Genomic DNA, 24,894 nt, shown 5'->3' with positions numbered 1-24,894 from the left:
TCGAGGAGCCATAACAACAATAGTCAAGTCAACGAATGCTCAAAAAAAGGTATAGAGGGAAATGTTGGGAACACAATTTTTGACTTGGTAACTTTGTATGGACTAGTTAGGAGGTTAACATATCAAAAGTCCCCGCCCGTAGCCCTTGAGCCGGGGGGAGGAGGGGGTTTGAAGGTCCCATTTTTCGGTTTTTCGCTTATATCTCGGAAAAACTATGCGTCCTTGCGACATGGTCACTCTATACAGAATGAAAGCTGATTAAATTTGCTGCAGGTCTTACTCAGTCACGGTTTTTGATATCTTGCATAGTTTTCGAGATATCCGCTCTCGAAAGTCTGTAATTTTGGAAAAAATCATTTTTGCCTCACATTTTTTGCTCTTTTTGACCAGATAACCCTTCAACGATGCACCCAAAAAATAAATTCCGCCCATAGGGTTGTAGAGCATTAAATTCACTTCAATAATATATATTACTTTACTATTTTATCTATTTTCCTTCCAATGTTAAAGCAATTTCAGTGTTGAGCGTGAAATCTGAAGTTTTGCGACAACTGCCGACTAATGAATCTTTCAATTTCTCACCATTCCCAGTCAACGTATTGGCCAAAATATGCACCATTATGTACACATAGTGAGTACTGGACGTCTAAATAGCACAGATACTCATTTTAGAATATATACTAGTGGGGCCGCTGACCAGGCGACCAGCATCCTCACACTTAATTAAAGAAGACCTAGACCATTTTAATGGAAAAATATGTTGCTATGACGTTGTGCATATATGAGTGTCTATAAGGCATTGGGATAGTGACGAGAAGTGAAGTCACATTGGCTAGTTGGCTGATTTTGCCATCACCCCTCTCTTTACTGGCTTTTAAAAGGGAAACTATCCCTTTTTCACCCACTTTAGAAACATCAGGACTCGATGCAGTCACTTCCTCATCACATACAAAACACTTGCTGGTCATTTTGACGACACAACACTCATGACATCGTTAAATGTGACACCAAAACATCACACTGAAACAAACAAAACAAACTATGACAAAAACAAACAAATGAGTGCCCAATTAGGTTATAACTAGCAGTAAAGCACAAAAACAGTTTATTTTTGTGTAAAAATAACCTAACTATGTCACAAAATGCTAGCCGAAACGCTAAAACTATGAGACGCATGATCGTAGCGATCGCCGTCTATTATTTATGTTAGATACAATAAATCTTCAATAAAACAGCTAAAAATAACTTAAAAATTAGATTATTTACCTTCCAATGATGTATTATTTTATTATTTACTAGCTTTAATACCCGGCCTCGCCCGGGGTCTTAGTTTTAATGAATTAGATCTGATTTGTACGTAAGAAAGGTAAACGCTGTAGCAAAAACGCAACACGCGTAGCAAAAATGCAACACATCCTGTACTTAAAAATCCCAACTAAACCTCCCTTTCTACGATTGGAAATTGCAGGCGTTTAAAATCAAATGGCATGTCGGTTGGTATAATGGGTATGCGTGGAATGAATACGAAGGTTAGCAATCTCAAGACGCCCCTAAAACCTGCCGGCAGGGGCCACAATGCCACAGGCCAAATTCCGTGCGACTCGGACAATTATCTTAGGCGTGCATAGAAGGTAACAAACCAATATATATATTTACAAACATCAGATTTTATTTATATAGATTTGTATGTCATGTTCCTAAAAACTCGAAAACGGTTAGCTCTAGAGCTTTGTAATTTTAACTCAATGTTCAGGGCCTCATTTCCAACTAAACGCGGCTTATTTCAAATACCTGACATGGTTATTAATCTAATTCAATTTTATTTTACTCGACTTTGGACTTCCACCCCTTTGCTTCCCTTACATCCTCTCTTTAGTTCCTTGCGCCCGTCCCGACCTTTAACGGGTTAGTGTGAAATTCGTAGAAGGGGAGTTAGTGTGAAAGAAAGGGACTTCGCAGAAAGGGAGGTTTAGTTGGGATTTTTAAGTACAGGACGTGTTGCGTTTTTGCTACCGTTTTTGCTACGCGTGTTGCGTTTACCTTTCTTACGTACAAATCAGATCTAATTCATTAAAACTAAGACCCCGGGCGAGGCCGGGTATTAAAGCTAGTAAATAATAAAATAATACATCATTGGAAGGTAAATAATCTAATTTTTAAGTTATTTTTAGCTGTTTTATTGAAGATTTATTGTATCTAACATAAATAATAGACGGCGATCGCTACGATCATGCGTCTCATAGTTTTAGCGTTTCGGCTAGCATTTTGTGACATGGTTAGGTTATTTTTACACAAAAATAAACTGTTTTTGTGCTTTACTGCTAGTTATAACCTAATTGGGCACTCATTTGTTTGTTTTTGTCATAGTTTGTTTTGTTTGTTTCAGTGTGATGTTTTGGTGTCACATTTAACGATGTCATGAGTGTTGTGTCGTCAAAATGACCAGCAAGTGTTTTGTATGTGATGAGGAAGTGACTGCATCGAGTCCTGATGTTTCTAAAGTGGGTGAAAAAGGGATAGTTTCCCTTTTAAAAGCCAGTAAAGAGAGGGGTGATGGCAAAATCAGCCAACTAGCCAATGTGACTTCACTTCTCGTCACTATCCCAATGCCTTATAGACACTCATATATGCACAACGTCATAGCAACATATTTTTCCATTAAAATGGTCTAGGTCTTCTTTAATTAAGTGTGAGGATGCTGGTCGCCTGGTCAGCGGCCCCACTAGTATATATTCTAAAATGAGTATCTGTGCTATTTAGACGTCCAGTACTCACTATGTGTACATAATGGTGCATATTTTGGCCAATACGTTGACTGGGAATGGTGAGAAATTGAAAGATTCATTAGTCGGCAGTTGTCGCAAAACTTCAGATTTCACGCTCAACACTGAAATTGCTTTAACATTGGAAGGAAAATAGATAAAATAGTAAAGTAATATATATTATTGAAGTGAATTTAATGCTCTACAACCCAATGGGCGGAATTTATTTTTTGGGTGCATCGTTGAAGGGTTATCTGGTCAAAAAGAGCAAAAAATGTGAGGCAAAAATGATTTTTTCCAAAATTACAGACTTTCGAGAGCGGATATCTCGAAAACTATGCAAGATATCAAAAACCGTGACTGAGTAAGACCTGCAGCAAATTTAATCAGCTTTCATTCTGTATAGAGTGACCATGTCGCAAGGACGCATAGTTTTTCCGAGATATAAGCGAAAAACCGAAAAATGGGACCTTCAAACCCCCTCCTCCCCCCGGCTCAAGGGCTACGGGCGGGGACTTTTGATATGTTAACCTCCTAACTAGTCCATACAAAGTTACCAAGTCAAAAATTGTGTTCCCAACATTTCCCTCTATACCTTTTCGTTGCCTGGACTACAAACGCAATATTTATTCAAAACGTTTGCATATAAGAGAAAAATCTTTACGAGTAAAGAAACAGTCTACCATGTTTAAAAACTGCATTAAACTCGATCACGGTCCCCTGCACGCGCTCACGTGAGCGCGTGCAGGGGGCCGTGACTCGATTGACGTGGGCCAATCAAATGCGGGTTCTTAAGGTGACGTAATCTAAAATCGAATTATTATTTTCAGTAACTCAAACTAGATGGCAACGAGTCGTTGCCGTAGTCACTCTTTGAATCGTGATTGGCTGATAATGACGAAACCTCCGAAAATGTAATTGGCCCATTTGGTATTTATACGGAATCATTCTATGTTATAAGATTTCTATGGGTGGTACGCTCTACGTCATGCTGCTAAATCCCAGAAACCGTTCAGTGTTATACATGTACGTGTTACCTCTGATGTAATGTTTGCTAGTTCTATACAATTTAACACACTTGTTCAAAACTAACTAACAAATTGTGTAGCTAACAATTAACAAATGAGCACGAGGAAGAAACACGGGACACTTTACCGCTCAAACGCGTCTAATCTTTCCTAAAAATTATCGTCTGCTAATATGTTTTGTTTTGAGCATTGAGTTGGGAATAATACTATCTAGATCCCCAGTTCAAATTTTCCCCATATTCTTTAACACAGCATTAGTGAAGATAGGAACGAAAATCATGGGAGGGTTATCAACTACGACAAAAGCCACCTATGAGCGAAAAATTCAACTATTTAAATGAAAAATTCTTCGATGGCCCCTGCCGCCACCTATTAGAGACTTTGCGAACTATTATAATTTTAACTTTTGAATTGAAGAGGGAAAGCGACGCGTTTTTAAGAAAACTTTTGAAAACGCGTTTTTTAAAATTAAAGTCATGTATATCTGAAAACTCTTTATTAACACAATAAAGGTTTCTTTTGTGAGTTCTTTACTATTTTGTAATAGATTTTGAGTGAAATTTTAAGCATAATGGGTAGGAAATGCGCAGTTTCGTCTTGCGAAAATAATGGAAGAAACCAAAAACGTTTCTTGGCATAAGTAGGAGCAGCTCTAAAATTCCAAAAAAAAATAGAAGACATTTTTTATTCTAAATTATTCAAAATTACAATAAGGTTTCCAGGTAAAGTGAATCCTTTGATGCAAAAATGGCTCAAAGCCATTGGAAGATCAGACTGGGTTCCAAACGCAACAGATGCAGTTTGCGGTGATCATTTTACAGAGGAAGACTTCAGGAAAAACACCACTTTTAAAATGCTTACAAACACCGCAACACCTTCACTTTTCTTAAATACAAATTTTAGACCTGGCATGGTACTATTTAAGAAGAAAATAAATTATTAGACCATTACTTAGATAACTTTTTACAGAAAACGTATAGTAGAAAGTGGGGTTAGCCCTTTCGCCTAGCAGCAAGAGGAACCGGGTTCGATCCCAGCTAGTGGCACTCAGTGAAAATCCGGAACCACTCCTGCGTAAAGTTTGTAAGTTCTCTTCCCACTGGTTAAAGGGGTTTTCACCTGAGATCTTCGGTTTGCCAATCCCATATAAACTTGCTGAGGTTAAGGGTAATAGTTAGTGTATATTCTTTATTATTGATATTAATTATTTATTTATTTATATTCATTATTTATTTATATTCATTATTTATTTATATTCATTATTTATTTATTTATAATCAATATTTATTTATTTATATTCATTATTTATTTCTTTATATTCATTATTTATTTATTTATAATCATTATTTATTTATTTATATTCATTATTATTTATTTGTATTCATTTTTTACATACTTTATTTTGTTTTAGTGCAATTTAATCTTTTAAAATACTCTAAATTATTTCAAAATGAAATATGATTTACCAAGAAACTTCATTGTTTTGTTTTTTAGCTTTAAATTATAATAGTTCACAAAGTCGCTAATAGGTGGCGGCAGGAGCCATCGAAGAATTTTTCATTTAAATAGTTGCATTTTTCGCTCATAGGTGGCTTTTGTCGTAGTTGATAACCCTCCCATGATTTTCGTTCCTATCTTCACTAATGCTGTGTTAAAGCCTATGGGGAAAATTTGAACTGGGGCTCTAGATAGTATTCTTGAAGAGGGCTAGAAAAAAAGGTCAGTCTATACACTGTGCATATAAATCCAGATACTACTACGTATGGTTTTATCAAAACGAATAATAATTAAAAATGGATTTAGTTAAAAATAGACCAACGGAAAATATACTGAGCGCTATAGCACAGGTTTCCCGGTGTTAATTAACTAACACAAGCTGCCATCTAGGAGCAACAAACACAAGGAGAACGCAGCTAGCCTTTAAACACGCTAACGAAGGGTTGTGTACGAATTTCATTGGTCGAGCGTCACTAGCCTTTACGCTGAACTTTTTACGGGCGGGGGGGGGGGAGACAATTTCCGAATTTTCCCCTTCCGACGGCAGCAGGCGCTAAAGCGTCTAGCCAATGAAAAACGTACACAAGAAAATCCACGACATTTGACGGGTTGCGTTCTCCTTGTGTGGGGTGTTGTGTTTGTTGCTCCTAGCTGCCATAGACTGCAGCATTCTACTAACCTATGATATTTCTATGATCTCAACGCAGGAGGAGTGACTCCCGAGTTTTCACCAAGTGCCTCAAGTCGGGATCGAACCCAGGCCACCCGCCACCAAGCTTTAAAGCAAGTGGTCACTCGTCGTGAAGTAGCTCTTTTTTCAATACGTGTTGCTAGCGTCGATATCAAAAAGGCGGTACTTATAGGTGCCCCTCGCGTTGATTGGATCGTTTGTAAATTGGTCAATAACTTAAATTACAGCAATTATAAACAAAATGTTTACACGAAATATATATTTTAAGCTAATGTCCACTAAATAGAGTATAAGTTGTCTAACTATAATACTCTACAATGGCTCTCTGGTGACGTTGTCATTTGGCTACTTTAAATTTCAGCTTCCTTTGCCATTAATAGATGGCTCCACGCTCTCCAGGAAAGTCGCGTTTTTCGAAGAATCGGATAAATTTATAGCCATCTCTAATAACAGCGGCCTTTTCGTAATACAGATGGCAATGATAGAGCCGCCACTTGCTTTAAAACCAATATTTTAGTAATAAATTCCTCTAAAAACGACTTTGTGATGGAAATGAAAACCTGATAAAACGTCCAAGCCTTAATTACTTCCCCTCATATAAAACTGCACCTGGTGCAGCGAGATTAGCTTACGCGTGTTGAAAAATCTCTCCAATTTGATCACTCAACGACAGCAAGGAATGATTAACTGGAATGCAGAAGTAGTTAGTCCTCATGTCTAGCGCCGTGAAATGAAAGCCTTCTCTCAGCCCTTGGAGCTCTTCGTCTTCGGCCATGTCCAGAGCTACGCTTAAAAGCATGTGCAAGAAGAGATCATTCATGATCAGACCTCCTTTTCTGGTGTGGACCTTTCGGTAACTTTCCAAAGTAATTAAATCCATGAAGGAAAAGAAATTGCCTCTTTCTTCGGAGAATGTCGACAGCCAATTTCTGATTTTCTCGTCGAAAGCAGCCTAAAGATAATCACAAAAATTATTCACAGTTGGTTAACCTCCGTTGCAGCCAAGGCTGTAAATTTGGCAACCCTGTACACTTATTTGATTGGGGCGTTTTTGTAAAATCTTTCGGTTGCACCTTTAGTCTCTTCGTTCGTAGAAAGATTGTAATATTTTTGGCGGTAACTAATTCCACTCCTTAATATTTTGGCCAATATAATATAACTCTCGTACCCTAGATTCGAAATAACTGCTTCGCGTGTCGACTCTAGCCGAATATAGAGTTTGTGCTGCTGCGTCTGGAATTGGTTCGTCCTTTGTTTCTATTTATACTGCTAAAGCTAAGAATTTTCTATGCATAGATCTGGCAGCATTTTTCCACAGGGGGGCAAAACAGTCAGAGAAAGGTTTATTTAAGCGCCTATTGTCTTTGATTTTGATCAGTCACAACGTAAATATTTAAGAGACGTTAAATAATTATTAAGTTTTTAATTTAGTTTGTGTTTACTTAAGAGTGTTTATGTGTACCTTTTGATTTTGATATGTACTTTAAGAAGAACAAAGTATTTCTATCTCCATTTTTGAAGATTTGGTTAAGTATAGATATCGCGAGTTACACATGCGTTTTCAGTGGAATCTAAAAACACGTGGGTTTTTACTTTCGTCAAATTAATTATATTTCAAAACCTCTTGTTTTGATAAAAAAATTAAACATGCAAATATAAGTTATAGTTAATATCTATAACTTTATTTGGAATTTTTATGAATTGTGAAAATTTAGTATTTTATTAAGCTTTTACGATGTCTTTGAAAAACCTCCAACGCTAAAGAAAGACGAAGAAGTAATATTAGGCCACGTGACAAAGTTGCCGTGCCGAAAGGAAATTCATTAATTTTATGTGTACAAGTTTCAAAGAAATATTCTGAAAAGGATTGTCGCTTTTCAAGCCCAAACGTTTTAGAACTTTCGCAACAGCATCCCAATTTTCAAAATGAAATGAAATGATTACACTTTTAAACCAAAACTTATCATTTTTAAAATAATTTTTAAGTATGTAGCTCATGTAGGCAGTAGCCTAGGCCTGCCTGTTGCCACTGTTCTTTTGCATTAAAATATTATGTTCAGTATCACCAGGATTACGCTTTAATTGCGAACAGAACATACTCTCTTTGGTCTTACTTTATCAGCCTCAAGAAGAATATACGAACAAGATCCAAGATTTATATTTGATAATAATGACAAAATGCAGAATGAGATGTTAAAGCATTCGTAAACTAAAGTATTATTTGTAACGATTCCATTCATGGTATGCAACCTAACTATTCTAATTTGGGAACCATAATGGTTGTTAAGGACTCCAGCGAAAATTTTCCAGTTGCATTCGTGTTCCGTAATTGGGAACATACCGAAGCGATGTACATTTTTTTGAAAGTATAAAAGCTAAGGTGTATTATTAAATCTGATATTTTTATGACTGATATTACCGAATCCTTTTACTTGCTTGCATAAAACACCGAAACATGTTTATTTACAGTTTTAGTTTAGTTTCTTAACGAAGTCTTAAAATACCATATAGTTAGCAGACTACTAACCTTATGTATGACTGCTATTATTATTGATTTATTTCAAATGATCCGCTGGTCGAATTTCTCGTTATGGCTAAATCTATGAGAAATTTGGAACTATCAACGGGAAACCAGATAAGCCAAAGTAATTAATTTAATGAATTTGAAGTACATTTCAATTCATTTAGACGTCCTTTGAGAAACGTGAGCTACCGTGAAAACTTTATGCATTAAAACAAGTATTTTAAAATAATTACATTGGTCAAAGTAAAAAGTACTTCAAAATGTCAGAGGGAAATGCTAATACGGAACAGTTGAAAGATGTTTAACTATGGGGTTTTATTTAAATAAGAACGTAATAGTCTCATGGCATGATGGCCACCTTGAAGAAAGGCAGTTTTGCCTCAGAGTTTTCATACCATTGCAAAATAATATTTGCAGCCTCAATTCTAACTGCTTTGGTAGGCAGCTTATGGCGATGGTAGAATTCACTAAAGAAAATCAATGGAAATAACCGCCAATAGTGAACAATCAAAGGAAATCTAAGAATATCTTTTCGTAAATCAACAATCACCGGTCATAAATGTTAAGACCACCTACCTGTCGAGTTCAGTTTCTCCGAAAACATTAACTTGGAATGTATTCAGGCGAACGGAAAATATGTGGACGGCACGCGATTCGTCTCGTGTTTCCCGGGAGATAAGCCACACCCCTCCGCCTTTCATTGTCAAATCTTTCCCCCTTTCTGCTGTAAGCACATTACGGTATGATATCTCTCTGTGAATAGCTTCCGGTAGTGATGAAAACAGGGACTATAGCTGCTAGCACGGACTAATTAACACAGGGATGCTTCACGCTCGTCTAGATATCATTGAAAAAGATGGGTAGCGTTTGATAGCAACAAGGCTGCCAATTTTCTTAGTTTTACAGCGATTCCCCCCTTTTTATCCCCCCTCTGCTGATTCTAATTCAGAAGATGAATTCGCCATTTACCGTTATTCTCCTGCTTACGAACTAGCCATCTAGCCCTTGTTTTGGCCAATGAAAATATAAAGCCTTGCTTTCGCGCCTAATGTAAGATAAAAAGTTAATAATGATTTTAAAATTAAAACCAAATTTTATGTGCTCTCTCAGAAAGCAGAACTATCAGTAGGAAACTCTGTCAAAATATTTTTTGTGTGATTGTGAAAACTATGATTAACACAGCAGGCAATGGCCACGTTAAAAATCTGAAAAACCAGTTACACAACTAAATCTAAAACCAAAGAAAAAATTAAAACTAAGATTGAAGATGCTACAAAAAAGCCAATGCCGGCTAAATAAAATGTCTTATTTTAAAAATGTTAAGTGCCATTTATTTGTGATATTGCGGGGGTAGTAAAGTCCCATACTTTTGAAATGGAAATATTGTTTTAGCACTATTTGGGGAATGTATTAATATTACAATCTATATAAATAAAATATGATGTTTGTATATATATATATTGGTTTGTTACCTTCTATGCACGCCCAAGATAATTGTCCGATTCGCACGAAATTTGGCCTGTGGCATTGTGGTCCGGGCCGTCAGGTTTTAGGGGCGTTTTGAGACTGCTAACCTTCGTAGTTTTTGACCACGGGACCAATAACCGGTGACTGCAAGACCGAAACCCCTGACCTCACGGTGGCAAGAGACGCGGGTATTAAGAGACACGGGAGTTTATCTCTCTGGCTCTAATTGCCTCGCTTAGCTGCTGCATGGCACGACCTTCGACCCTTTTCGTTTGCGTTCGTTCTCTTTTCTCAGCCCCCCTCCCCTCTCTATCTGTCACCTTTGTCCTGACCGTATTCATTCCACGCATACCCATAATAACAACCGATTGCCATTTGATTTTAAACGCCTGCAATTTCCGATCAATCTTAGCTTCGCAATGACAATTAATAAAGCGCAAGTACAGTCACTTAAAACTGCGGGAAACCCATGCTTTATGTGGCGTGCTCAAGAGTTGGAACTGCAAACTCCAACTTACATACATACATACATACTTACTACAAACGGAGAAACTAAAAATATTGTGTACAAAAACGCTTTATCATAATTACATCTTACACTAATCAAAGAAATCAAATATATGTTAATATTACAAGATATGATATTCTGCACTATTAAACGTTTGCAATTTAAAAAATGCCTATTTACTATTTAAAAATAATTTAATTTGCATATTTAAAGTAAAGTGCATTTTCTTCCCGTTTTCTAAACCCCAATTTACTCAACTAGCTAAGAAGCCCAACCGGAGCAGTAAAGTGCATTTTGTTCCCGTTTTCTAAACCACAATTTACTCAACTAGCTGAAAGCACGGCCGGAGGCCGGGCTTCTCAACTAGTATTATAATATAAATAATATATTTATTATTTATGAAATGTATTTTATGTTTATGAAATTTATTATATGTTTATGAAGTACATGTTTTTATGAATGATTAAAAAGTACCATTTATTATTGACACAATAAATATATCAATGTAAACAAACAGGTTGATCCCACTCTAGATAATATGTAAAGGGAAGTTATGGTACACAACACAATGTCTAAAATCCTACGTTTAATTCCTATTTTCAATGGAGAAATTAGCCTGTTTTTTGTGTATTTGAGTATTTTATACTTTTTCGTAGCAAATTACCCCCGTACAATGTTTGTAGTTTCACACCATTGCCACTTTTCTGGTTTAACATTTTTTGTTGAGTTTGTAAAATTTTTGCAAAATCTTGGTTCTCGATTGGTAAATTTTCATCCAGAATAGTTTTAAGAGCATCATGCGCATCATCTCCTATATCATCGCCATCGGCCCGAATACATTTCGCTAGCCTTTTTTTTTTAATTTTAACTTTATGTTTCAGCTTAGACGCAAGACTCATCGAGTCTTTCAATTGTTTTATTAATTGTCAAATGTGTAATACTTATATTATTTTTCTTAGTGTTTCTTCTAAGAGTGTTTTTCAAACTAATACAAAAACTGTTGAGGCTACGTGATTTCTTATCGTTTGATATATAAATTGCCATCCTATGTTAAAGAGTGGGTGCCGCCCACCCTCAGGATACCCGGGTGGGCGCACCAATTTAAAAGCTGTTGAGGCCATGTAATTTCCTATCGTTTGACATATAATTTACCATCCTATGTTAAAGAGTGGCCACCGCCCACCCTCAGGATACGTGGGTGGGCAAACCAATACAAAAGCTGTTGAGGCCATATGATTTCCTAGCGTTTGATATATAATTTACCATCCTATGTTAATGAGTGGCCACCGCCCACCCTCAGGATGCCCGGGTGGGCAAACCAATACAAAAGCTGTTCAGGCCATGTAATTTTATATTATCTCGGTGATTAAATTAGTATTTTCTTAGAGCAGATATTTAATATGGATTATTAACAACTGCATAAATCATATTATTGCAAGAATGTATTTATGTACTAAGAATATGGCAAGACGAAGATTCTGTCGCCATGGTCGCATACTTTTCAGCTTAAGGGCCTGTGGCCAAAGCCCTTGCCAAAGTGCTAGCCCATTGAATTTAACATCTTTGATTCTAGCAAAGCAGACTTTCGCAACACGCCCTAAGTTCGACTGCTTTGGATTTTTTGGTCTCACTATTTCAAGTAGACGCTAGCGTAGACGATTCCAATCTTTTACTTTTATTGTTCTATGAGACCAACTTGTTTTTTTCGGTCACTTTCCCTTTAAGGGGGTTGGTCGGAGAGGGCGGAAATTAACGGCACTGCGTGCGCGTCAAAGAGCTCTATCGAATGAGACCAACTTGTTTTTTTCGGTCACGTTCCCTTTAAGGGGGTTGGTCGAAGGGGGCGGAAATTAACTAAAAACTAGCTAGGAAGCAAGGGCTCCAGCTATTCAAGTTGACCAGAGTAATGGCAGTGTGACGTCACGCATGTACTTACCCATAGGTAAAAAATTTGCTCTCAAAATGGCGACCATGGGCAAAGCTACGGAGTGCCATTACTCTATAACTCAATATAGCCATAAAATCCTTTATACTCTATAACACTGTATTAGCGCTGAACTCTCTTGCAACACCTCAAATCCACAATAAAACTGTATAACCAAGAATGTATTTATTTATATACTCAGGGAGAATGAATTATTTTTAGCGTTTCGCCAATTCCAGCCGTTGGGGCCCCCGGTATGCTCCTCCGCTTTAATAAAATCAAATAATACTGCAATCTCATTGGTTCTTAAAAATTACGTTTTTCGACGCGATTAACGCTGCTGCGGGGACGCAAAAAATAAGACCGCCTCCTTTTTTCCTTCCCCCTCATCCCCTTAGCGTGATGAGGTTAGGGCCTCAACGTGTCCGTCGATAGTCTCGACATATTCATTCTCCCTGAGTATAAATAAATACATTCTTGGTATAACCTAGACAAATTTTAATCACAAAATAGCTTTTAAAATGACTTTTCAAAAATTCAAAATTATAAATTTTTCAGGTGCCATGACCAGGGTTTAACACCATGCTCTACTGAATAGACCATCATGCAAGGTTAAATGGGTAAAAACTGTACTAGTCCGCTAAATTAAAATAGTTCTATGGTGCTTTCATACTTCACCCTAAAGGGAGTTATTATACTTCCGATAGAACCTCTTAATGTACCGTACAACCATATAAAAACACCATCTCCCTTTATCCGAACCTTGTATAAATACGAAGAAACCTATAACACTGTAATACGTCGAAAAGTCTATAACCCTATGTACACACGTATAATCATGCAACCTATCTATAACCCCATATTTATAACACCGTATACTAATATAACCAATGTAATTGTGCAATTAACTATATCCCCACCCTCTATAATGTTCAGCATGCATCCCCTATAACATGAAAACCTCTTCATCTTTAGTAACGGTCTCTGAGAAGCTAGATAAATTTTAGATTTACAAAATATAATTATGATTATATATATTTCCAACAATAACACGTTTTCCTGTTTTTATTTTACATAAGCCGCGAAGGAAAGACTTTATATTTTCATTGGCCAAACCATGGGCTAGACGGCTAGTTCGTAAGCAGGAGAATAACGGTAAATGGCGAATTCATCTTCTGGATTAGAATTTGTAGAGTGGAATAATCGCTGTAAAACTAAGAAAATTGGCAGCGTTGTTGCTATCCAACTTTTTCAATGATATCTAGACGAGAGTGAAGCATCCCTGTGTTAATTAATCCATGCTAGCAGCTATAGTCCCTGCTTTCATGATTACCGAAAGCTATTCACAGAGAGAGAGTCTTTCATACCGTAATGTCTTCCCCCTTATCAGCAGATAGAGGGAAAGATTTGAAAAACGGAAGCGTGTAGCTTCTTCCGGGAAACACGAGACGAACCGCGTGCCGCCCACATAAGTAAAATTATTTCGGGAAAACTGAAATCGAGAGGTAGTTGGTCGGTTTTTATGTATCACGGGTGATTTTTGATTTACGAAACCATATTCTCAGATTTTCATGATGCCTACCAAAGAAGTCAGTGTCATAGCCAGGATTTAGTTTCGGGGGGGAGGGGGGGGACACGATTGAAAAAAAAGTAAAAACATTTGTACGTACGACTATATGTTTCGGGGGGGGGGTGTACCCCCTGTGCCCCCCCCCCCTGGCAACGCCACTGGAAGAAGTTAGAATCGAGGGTTCAAATATTATTTTGCAATGGTTCTGAAAACTGAGGCAAAACTGCCTTTCTTCAAGGTGGCAATGAGACCATTACGTTCTTATTTAAATAAAACCCTATAATTAAACATCTTTCAACTGTTCCGCATTAGCATTGGCCTCTTTTTAACCATCTCTTTTCGATAAAAGTTGGCTTATGAAATTCATCAATATGTCCCCATATAATTTCAAAATTTTCTAGTCCTTCTACTGTTGGGTATTTTAAACTTTTTAGATTTTTGAGATAACTCACTCTTTAATTTCACGGGGGACTTTTTCTGTGTCCTTTTCCCAGAAAGCATCTGCTATGGCTCTCTCGGATCTTTACACGAGGTACATTTCCATAGTTTATTAATTTCACATCCGCCTACATAATATAATACTTTTTATCTTCTTTTATTTTAGATAGTGTGGCAGTTGTTGCCCTATTCACGAAACATTGTCCACTTTTTAACAGTGAACATTGTGAGCAAAAGGGCATCATATTTTTCTCCATCGACTAAATCAGCTACTCCACTTGCTTGGCCGATGACTGTCGCCAACGTTTCTGACCTGTGAGGTTTTTAAATAGTGGATACAGTTGATCTTCTTTTGTTTTGGTGAATAGGGTCTTGCAAGTACACTTTATCTCCAAAAATACCCAAGACGAAACATTTAATTTAGCTATGACATTTACTGAAACTACGTCCTTTCTATGGGTAAGGGGTAGATTAAGTTCTTCTGCGCATATTTTTTGGGCATCATTCTAAAAACATTCAAACATTTGATCATATTCAATTTCTGATACTCTTCCTCTTTTTTAGAGGGTTTTTATTTCTTGTTTATATTTACTTTGGATTTTAAAATTCTAGAAGTACCTGAATTATTTACTATATTTTATCATATTTCGACATCTTCGTCGTTGGCGTCTTAAAAAGTACAGAAGTTCTTAAGCCTTTGATTGTCAAATGAATTTTTAAAATATTCACCTGTAAAAAATTAATGGAATAGTTTTCTCTAGAGTATTATTTTAGTTTAGCCAAAATGTTGTTTGGTAATAATGTGTAAGTGTGATCCGAAAACATAATTAAAAATTTAAAACATCCTAGTAATAATATTGACTGTTTTTATAAGCTATAGATGTCGAGCTAACTTGTCTTGTATGAACATGAACGGACGCAAAATCTTAGGTAAATCTCCCCTCTTCATTTCCGGTTTTGAATCACTTATTTTTATTCGGACGCTGGATAGCTTTCTAACCAAAGCTATCCCACTAGTGAAGCATCCATGCCGCTAGCCTATATTCGAAGTTTTGAACACTTGCCGATAATCAGACGTTATTATTAATATATATAAAAAATAATTACTCGCGTCGTCAGATCGAAGTAAGTGAAACTCCCCTTGACTAGGATCGGTTGGATATCGTGTCTCTGTCTAAGATCCTCTAAGGTATGGATATACTTGTAAGTCTCCACTGTAAATTTATTATTCAGGAAACAGCTCATGACGGACACGATGTACGTTACGCTCAAGAACCAAACTGACGTCACGATTCTTGTTGATATGTGATTAGGAATGTTTGGAAAGGCTAAAATTAAAAAGTGCGTTAATTAAAATTTAAAATGAGACTTAAAAACGGTTCCAAATCAATATAACATTTATTGAAAAACCTGTTGATTATTGGTTTGGTGGTAAATACATTTCAACGATGCTTTAAAAAACTATTTACAAAAATGTGCAATGTGCTACTCGTTTATTCGAAATGAATTACCCGGAAGTGCGCAATATACGAGATAAGTATACAGGAAGTTTGAAATTGTTCGATACAAGCGTTTTTCGCAAAAACTAACAAGGAGAGTACCCAAGGTGTTTATTGCCGATTTTGTTCAAAGTTGGGCGTAATGTAGACCAATATGAGATATGAAATTTCCCAAAAGGAGACGTTGCACTACTCATTTGTTTTGCCATGGCAACCGAAAATGTTTTTGACCACTTAGAACAAAAATAAGATTTTTTCCTTATTTTATCCTAAAATTGTTACAATTTTAAACCAAAAATGTTCTAATTTACTCAAATTTGATGAAATTTACCTAAATGTGGTCCAAATTACCCATTTCGTGATTTTCAATTTTTTTTTTAAATTTTCGTAGGTAGGATCCTGTAAAACCGAGAAAATCCCATGCTTTTTTAAATGGAGATTTTTTTGGTTTTAAGTGGTCAAAACATTTTCGGTTGCCATAGCAAATCGAATGGGTAGTGCAACGTCTCTTTTTGGGAAATTTCATATCTCATATAGGTCTGCATTACGCCCGACTTTGAACAAAATCGGAAATAAACACCTCGGGTACTCTCCTTTGTAAGTATTGTAGAAGTAGGAAAGTTTTATAGGGTATTCGATGACTAGTAATCATATTTTCACGAAAATCGGGGCATTTTTCATGGTTTTGGAAAAATATATTTTGCAGACCAAAAGTTTATATGATAAAGTGAAAAAGCATACTTTAAAAGGTTAAAATAAACTTGGTTTAGTTAAAATAATCCTATTTTCCCCTGAAATATGAGTTCATGAAAAAGAACAAGTTGGTCGTAGGATGCAATGGCTTTTAATTCTATTTACTTTAATCGAAAATTGGCCAAAATGTGTCTCTGTTGGAATTAACCTCTTAGAATATCCATTTGATATTTTCAAATGGAATGAAGAATTTGCGTAGACCTAAAGTCATCTGTTTTTCTTACTTGCGTTTACTCTTAAGCAAGTCGCCATTTAGTATTTAAAGCTGTACCACTACGAAATAAAATCATTATTCGAAATTATCGATTCAAATTAAGTAAGCCTCGTTATAATTTGGAGCAGCGCACCCATATGCTTGAACTATTTCTCGGTGTATGTAATCGTAACGCCCGTACACTAATCGAGTTATTAAAAAATAATTTTCCCAACTGTAGCCCTAGTCACGCAATTGTTCTCAGAGTCCTAAGGGACTTAAACAATTTCGGCAACATCAATCCGAGGTTCCGTGGACAAGGTTGGGATTTTCAGCTTCTTTTGCGAATGTCCGATGAGTGCACTTTTTGCCCATTTAACCGCCAGAACAATTTCCGTGCAACGAGAATCCTAACTGGGGATACCCTCATCCCCATCAGCAGTAGTATCGTGTCCATGTGTGGGCTGGTCTGGTAGGAAATAGACTTATTGGTCCATTTTTTCTACCTGCTCGTCTTAATGGACAGAATTACTTGGACTTTCTTCAAAACGAGGTAGCGGACGCATTTGATGATCTCCCCGGCACGATTTCAGGCGTCTTCGGTTTCAGCATGACGCAGCGCCAAGTCACCAGTACAGTGATGTCGCGGAGAACCTCAAATTCCTAAATGGATGGGAAGGAATGGACCCGTTTATTTTCCTCTTAGATCCCCGGTCTTAACAGTTCTGGATTTTTTCTTGTGGGGCTTCATAAAAGACCACTTATACCGTACGCTAGTGGCTACTGTTCAAGAGTTACAGGAGATAATTGTAGAAGCTTGTTGTCTTGTCACTCCAGAAATGATCCAAGACTCTTTTCAAAATCTGTTTTTACGGTGCCCAGATGTGTATCGCAGAAGACGGTGGTATAATCGAACCACATTTGTAAACTAATTTTGTTTTGAAAAATTCCAAATGGTTGATTCCAACAGTTTTGGCCATTTTCGATTAAAATAAATGGAATAAAAAGCTATGCCTACTACGACCAACTTGTTTTTTTTTTCATGACCTCATATTACAAAGTTTATTCTAACCTTTTCGAGTGTGCTCATTCACAATCTCATAGAAACTTTTGGTCTGCAACCTACCCGTGAATTTTTTTCCAAAACCATGAAAAATGCCCCGATTTTTGTGAAAATTTAATTTTAAAACTATTACTGGTCATCGAATATCCCCTGAAAGTTTCGTACTTCTACAATACATAGGTTTTGGGAAAAACACTTGTACCGATCATTTTAAAACACCCTGTATATCTAAGAAATAACAAGGAATTATGTACTTTCGCACTCTCAATGCACTTTTCAATGGGAGCTCATAAGAAATTAGGTTTAAAAATAAGTTTAAAAATTATTTCAATTTTATAATTTAAAACGACAAAATGTGGGCGGGTTTGTATTGAGAAACAATTATGTCGAAAAAAGCCTACGTTCCAACCAAACAATATACAACTGGCTTTTAAAATGTCAATTTCCCGACTACGACCGGCCGACTTGTAAGATGCCAATTGCCCGACTACGACCGGCCGACTTGTAAGATGCCAATTTCCCGACTACGACCGGCCGACTTGTAAGATGCCAATTGCCGGACTACGACCGGCCGACTTGTAAGATGCCAATTTCCCGACTACGACCGGCCAACTTGTAAGATGCCAATTTCCCGACTACGACCGGCCGACTTGTAAGATGCCAATTGCCGGACTACGACCGGCCGACTTGTAAGATGCCAATTTCCCGACTACGACCGGCCGACTTGTAAGATGCCAATTGCCGGACTACGACTGCTGGACTTGTAAAATGCTAGTTGACGGACTGCTGCAGACCGATTTGTAATATGCTAATTGACCGACTACGACCGGTGGACTTGTAAGATGCCAATTTCCCGACTACGACCGGCCGACTTGTAAGATTCCAATTTCCCGACTACGACCGGCCGACTTGTAAGATGCCAATTGCCGGACTACGACCGGCCGACTTGTAAGATGCCAATTTCCCGACTACGACCGGCCGACTTGTAAGATGCCAATTGCCGGACTACGACTGCTGGACTTGTAAAATGCTAGTTGACGGACTGCTGCAGACCGATTTGTAATATGCTAATTGACCGACTACGACCGGCCGACTTGTAAGATGCCAATTTCCCGACTACGACCGGCCGACTTGTAAGATGCCAATTTCCCGACTACGAACGGCCGACTTGTAAGATGCCAATTGCCGGACTACGACCGGCCGACTTGTAAGATGCCAATTTCCCGACTACGACCGGCCGACTTGTAAGATGCCAATTGCCGGACTACGACTGCTGGACTTGTAAAATGCTAGTTGACGGACTGCTGCAGACCGATTTGTAATATGCTAATTGACCGACTACGACCGGTGGACTTGTAAAATGCTAGTTGACTGACTGCGACCGGCCGACTCCGGGAGCGCTCGTGATGAGATTTCATCCTCCACTGGGAAATCGAGAGCAGCTCGTGACGAGATCCGTGTCTTCCACTGGCAATCTCGCTCTCGCAGCGAGCGCTCTGACAAGGAGAGTACCCGAGGTGTTTATTGCCGATTTATTTAGAAGTCGGCCGTAATGTGGACCTATATGAGATATATTTCCCAAAAGAAGACGTTGCACTACCCATTCGATTTGCCATGGCAACCGAAAATGTTTTTGACCACTTACAACCAAAATAAGATTTTTCCGTTATTTTACCCAAAATTTGTTACAAATTTACCCTAAAAATGTTTCAATTTACCCAAACTTGATGAAATTTACCTAAATGTGGTCCAAATTACACATTTTCAAAATTTTCGTAGCTATAGGACCCTGTGAAACCGAGAAAATCCCATGCTTATTTAAATGGAGATTTTATTGTTTTAAGTGATCAAAAACATTTTCGGTTGCCATAGCAAAACGAATGGGTAGTGCAACGTCTCCTTTTGGGAAATTTCATATCTCATATAGGTCTACATTACGCCCGACTTTGAACAAAATCCGCAATAAACACCTCGGGTACTCTCCTTGTGAGAGCGAAAATTTTGATTTGAGAAATTCGACGGATCGACAGATTTCGAGCGGTTTTCGTGATTTTTAAAAATGGCGGAACTAGGTAGGATAATAAATATTTGGGCTGCTTATTTGTTTATAGAATCGTCTTCGAATAGTTCCGACGAAGAAATAGAGGCAATTCTTTTAAGCCAAACGCCGGAAATAGTAAAAAGGCCTGAAATGAAGTTCTCCTTTACGCCTAGGCTTAACCATGGACTATTAATAAAAAGTTTATCGAATACAATATTATTGCCATGACTTTCCGCGTATTTCAATGGAAAATGCTCACCCCGAGAGTGGCTCTTAAAACGAGGTTGTATTTCACTGGAAAACTCGCTCGACCGCGATCCTTGGAAATCTCGACACGAGCTGTGACGTCAAAATCGATTTCGGGGCGCTCTCGGAGCTTCCCAGTGGAAATCGCTGGACCAACAGTACTGCGATATGGTGCCTTGTAAAATTCGAGTTGCCCGACTGCGACAGGCCGACTTGTAAAATTCTAGTTGACCGACTGCGACAGGACGAATTGATGAAAACATATGTTGAGACGTGTGTTGCGTAAAATATCGATCGGCCCAACTACTACACGGGATTAAGTCTTATAAGATAAGTATAATTACATTCAAAGCAGAAGACTGACGATGTATTCCAAACATTCTTCAAACAATTTATAGCTGTTTTCCTGGTTGGTAATGCGCTTTTTCCTTTCTTATAAAATTGATTATGGACAGTAATTATAATTGATATTATAATGACGAATAGACCGATAATTACTACCACCTATTCAAAGAAAAATAGTAAAATATTAAAAATAGCTAATCGAAGCAAATTTCTTATTTTCCCGGTAAAGCTTTAGCTATAGCTATTGGAAAATAGCCGGGCCCCAGCTAGAACTAAAATCCCGTGAAGACTGTTTCGGCCGGGTCCCAGCTAGAACTAAAATCCCGTGAAGACTGTTTCGGCCGGGCCCCAGTTAGAACTAAAATCCCGCGAAGAGTGTTTCGGCCCCAGTTAGAACTAAAATACCGTGAAGACTGAGTCATACACCAAACCCTTCCCCCTGCCAGCAACCAAACCACCCCTCCCCCCCCCCCCCAGCGCAGCCGCTAAATTGACTGAGGCAGAAAAATATTGGTTGTATAGGTGTGTATGTAGGTGGCAAGATTCACGTTCCAGGCGCAAAAATACATGATTTAATTATTTAACTTAATTGGAAATGAAGACTGAGTCATAAACAAAACCCTATTTCCCCCCTCTCCCTCCCCCCAGTATCCATTCTCCAAGTGACGATGACGCAGCCGCGAAATTGACTGAGGCAGAAAAATATTGGTTGTATAGGTGTATGTAGGTTGCGGGATTCACGGCCCCTTTCCAGGGGCAAAAATACATAGATTTGGACTCGCTTTTTAACATTGTTTAATTAATTAACTTAACCCAAATTGGAAATCGATGAAAATAGCGCTACTCGCTGCCTTTGAGCCATAAGAATGGCTGTGAGAAATTTTGAGGTCCTAGGTTGAACGGCTCGGACGCCTATAGAGAAACAGACGCAAGACAGACAGACAGACAGACAGAAGACACTTAGGAATATAGTATAGATTTTATATTTCGTACCCCCCCCCCCCCCCAGCCCAGCAACTAAATTGACTGAGGCAGAAAAATATTGGTTGTATAGGTGTATGTAGGTTGCAGGATTCACGGCACCTTTCCAGGTGCAAAAATACAATATTTAATTAATTACCTTTATTGGAAATCTATGAAAATAGCGCGACTCGCTGCCTTTGCGCCATAAGAATAGCTGCGAGAAATTTGCGCCAATCACCGCTAGCTTACCGTTGTTTTACCAGAAATATGGAAGTACATACTGCCTTTAAAGGAATAAGAATTTAAAGCTTACTCTTTGGTCTTTGGTACACTAAATGTTACAATGGGGAGGGGTCTTTGAAATGTTACGTTACATTATCCTCCCCCCTCCCAGTCTCCATTCTCCAAGGGTACGTTCAATATGAGCAATCAGACTTGCATCGGGTTGGGAGCGATGCTTTCTAGTTGCAGCGGTACGTCACGAGTTACTGTACGTCTTTTTGGCAGTTCCTAAATCGGTAGTTTTTGGAGCTTTAAAAATGGCGGCTAGTGGTCTTCATTTAATTTTAGGTCCGAATAACAGAACTAAAAGAAAACTATTATTTTGGCTGCTCGATGAATTGTCAAATGACGAAGAAGTTGAAATGGATTTATTGGAAACGAATTTAAATCATCCCAACAAAAGAACACGGTTAATTACTCCCGTTGTAGCTCTAAATCTATTAAGAAAGCCAAGGCTTGTCCCTATTAGAATAGTTGATTATGTCGAAACAATTGTTCCTAACTACAATATGACTGACTTTAAAAGCCATTTTCGTATGTCTCGCAACGCTGTTGAGGTAAGTCGTATATTTTCTTACAGGAGTTGATCATTATCTGTTCAGCTGCTCTCGCAAGAAAGAAAGAACACATAATAATTCCTGTACAAAAGCGGGTGTTAGTGAGTCTCTGGCTATTAGCCACACCAGACTCTTTCCGCGGTGTTGCAGACCGGTTTGATTTGTCGAAAGGAAATTCCCATTATGTATTTCTAGAGTTCATTAAAATCATCACTGAGGAACGTCATAATTATGTAGTTTGGCCATCAGAAATGGGAATGAGAAACACAATGAATAATTGTAAAGACAGGTATGGGTTTCCTGGTGTAGTGGGAGCCGTTGATGGCTGTCATATAGATATTAAAGAGCCAGTTGAAGGAAAGAATTCATACTACAACCGAAAAAAAGAACTTCTGTCTTATTACAAGGTATGTATGTATGTATATATCAAGAACTCATAAATATTGGTGGTAATACAAAAAATTAAATTTATCATTCGCAGGCATTTGCAATGAAAATTTAATGTTTATAGATTTGTGTGTTGGATGGCCAGGCTCCGTGCATGATGCTCGGGTTTGGAAAAATAGTACTATTTATAATGAGCTACGAAACAGACAAAACCACATTAGATGGGCATCTACTGGGAGATTCTGCATATCCTCTCGAGTTATTCATAATAGCCCCCTTTAAAAATAACGGACATCTATCTGAGCAGGAAACAAACTTCAACACGTTATTCAGCTCTGCTAGGCAAATGATTGAGCGTACATTTGCCCACTTGAAGGGTAGATTTCGTCGTCTAAAATATTTAGATATGTTACTCATGGAAGAAATATCTGAAGTTATAATGTGTTGTTGTGTTTTAAACAATTTTTTGTTAATTCATGATGGTGATCAGGATGTGGAAGAGTATATTAACGCAAGAGGTGCTACAGCTGATATTGTAGAAGAAGCAAATCCAAGAGAAATCCTAGCAGCGGCAAAAAACAAACGTAATAGAATTTGCCAGGAATTGGGATTACGACAGCAAAGAGCAAATTAGTATGCATAAAAACACTTGTAATTGAGATTTAACTACTTCAAAATAAAAATAAGCGACTTAAAAATGTGATTTTTGACTTTAATGAATGCAGAATTAAAATGATTTATTGTTCGTCACAACTTAAGGTATGTTGAATTGTAGGTGTTACTCTACATTTTAAAAAAAACATCCGCAATTTTCTCCAATGTATAATTTTTTGTGTCAAGCCTTTTCAATATTTCGTCATGAAAATTTTTAGCCTGCTTGAGCATTTTCTTCAGTTTTTTGATTATCTTCCATCCATTTTAGAAACCAATCTGGAGCTTCATTAGTTTTGACTTTCCTTTTTTTCGATCGTTGGCACACACTTCCTACATCATCTTTCGGTGTTACGTTTAATGCAGACGAGGATGAAGCTTCAAAAATTGGAGAAGTAGGTCTAGTAGTAGGTGCTGAATTTGATGAGGCAGAACTTGTTCCAATATCAAAAATACTTTCATTCGAAGTTGAGCACCCTGGGTTCCATATGAAAACGATTTTATATTTTAAATTAAATATTCATTTTACATTTATTTATATTACCTGAAGGAGAACGGGATGAAAATAGCAAATTAACTGGATTTATTGAGTGTTCCGAACAGAGAACCTCGTCCATCGCATCAAAAAATTCCCAATTTTGCTTCCCTCTACCAGTTTTGTTGCTTTTATCCTTTACTCTTTTATAACTGAAATAACACATAATAATACCCTTAATATTATGATGACCATTTTATCGCTATTGTATTAAGTTAGTAGACTAAAACACCTCTACTTCTTACGTTATTTTTAAATTCCTCTATTTGTTGTCACATTCATCTGCACTATATATATGTTCTTTATCTTTTAATCCTTGACTTATTTTCACCCAAATGTCCTTTTTCCTCCGACTACTCTCATACTCCTCCTTGTAGGTTTGAAAAAGATCAATAAGCAGTAACACTGCCTTTCGGGACCACCTCTTCCCTAATTGACACAAAAGGATAATATATACATTAAATTAAATAACAGAAAATAACAACCTGAATCTTCGCTTAAAACCATATTAGTTTCATTTATGCTGGAAAAAGGACTTTCAGCCTGCAACAGCTGTGATACAGAACCAGTTAATGGCAATGAAGAATTTTCATTATATTTTTCTGGAACTATCCCAATTTCGAAAGCTTGATTAAGGCACATTATGGCAAATGCAGGTTCTACAGAATAATATTTTCGTTATTTATTAGCACATGGTAGCAAAGGCTTAATATATATTTCGGTTTTAAAAACAATAGGCAATGAATATTAAAATAATTAAATATATTTGTACTTGCCATTGATAATTCTATCGTAATCGGTGGAAGACACTGCAATTTTATAAATATTTCTATTTGAATCGTGCAATGAAATATTTTTAAAGTTTACATTCGTCTGTGTCGTCTCCATATTAATCCTCTACAAACGACGTCACGCTGCAAATAAACCCACTCTTCCAGCCGGTTGATTTGGTTTAAATCGGTTGAGCAGC

This window comes from Leiobunum rupestre, chromosome 1, assembly GCF_980474605.1.
Source record: "Leiobunum rupestre chromosome 1, qqLeiRupe1.1.hap1, whole genome shotgun sequence".
NCBI classification, from domain to species: Eukaryota; Metazoa; Arthropoda; class Arachnida; order Opiliones; family Sclerosomatidae; genus Leiobunum; species Leiobunum rupestre.
This window is presented reverse-complemented; position numbering follows the sequence as displayed.